Below are 1,173 nucleotides of genomic sequence, written 5' to 3' on the forward strand. Positions count from 1 at the left end.
CCTTCTTCTTCTTCTTCTTCTTCTTCTTCTTCTTCTTCTTCTTCTTCTTCTTCTTCTTCTTCTTCTTCTTCTTCTTCTTCTTCTTTATTGGTCGATCTAAGTGTTTTATGGCTTTCGTAACTTAATTAGGTCATATGAGCGCGTCAGTTGGTAGGAAATTTTGAATTTTGCACGAGTGGCGGCCGAAGCTTACTCCTATCGATTTTGGACCGCCAAGTTCTTCAACGAACGCAATTACTTGCACGCGGGACCTCCGAAATTTTTCGCCCTTGTCCGAGAATGCTAGGTGCTATAGATCTTACCTACCCTAAGATCAGGGATGTGGCTGAAAGATAACGGTAAGAAGGAGCCAAGGAGTAACAGTAAAAAGGCTGCAAAAAGAGTCAATAGCCCAGAGGAGGGGCCAAATGAGGTGAGGGAGTGGGGGCAGAAAGTGGAGGCGGAAGCAGACAACAGATCATTGTTAAAGAGCCGGGAAGTGGGTGAAAGAAGAAAATCTTAGAGAAGAAAAATGGGCGAGCGGAACTTGCAGGATTCCCAATAGGCTTCCGCATTAAATTTTTTCCCCCTTAAATTTGTGAAGCCTCATAATAATTCTGACTTGCTGCCCACTGCTGTGACAGCTGCTCTCAAAGTGTGTTTGTGAGAAGGTAGGTTCTCCCATGTCGATGAAAATGTTTTAAAGTTCCTTTTTTATTTTTGGTTCGCCAAATTTATGCTTCCATAAGAACTGCCTATAGGGATTCTGAAATCAGGCATTCGTACGATATGACCAGCCCATCAAAGCAAAAAAAACAACAACAACAGACTCTTGGCATATATTTACCATTTCGAGAATAACCGTTGTCTGGTATTTCGCCCTGCTATATTGATGCCAAGAATACAGCCATCGTTAACGACCAAGACACATTTTTACCTTCGAGATGAATAAAGATTGCCATTATCATTGTTTTTGTCTCTTATAACAGCGTGTTTCCAATTCTATTTTCATGTACAGTTCAGTGACTGCTCACGTGTGTGTTTTTAAAGGAAAACAATCTCTCTTTCTCTCACTTATGCATTGGTGGATCTCCATGCGCACACTCAGACACACGCTTACACACTCACACACACACACACACACACAAATACACATGCTCACACTCACACACACACACACACACACACACACAC

The sequence above is a fragment of the Aplysia californica genome, unplaced genomic scaffold (assembly GCF_000002075.1).
Source record: "Aplysia californica isolate F4 #8 unplaced genomic scaffold, AplCal3.0 scaffold00343, whole genome shotgun sequence".
NCBI lineage: Eukaryota > Metazoa > Mollusca > Gastropoda > Aplysiida > Aplysiidae > Aplysia > Aplysia californica.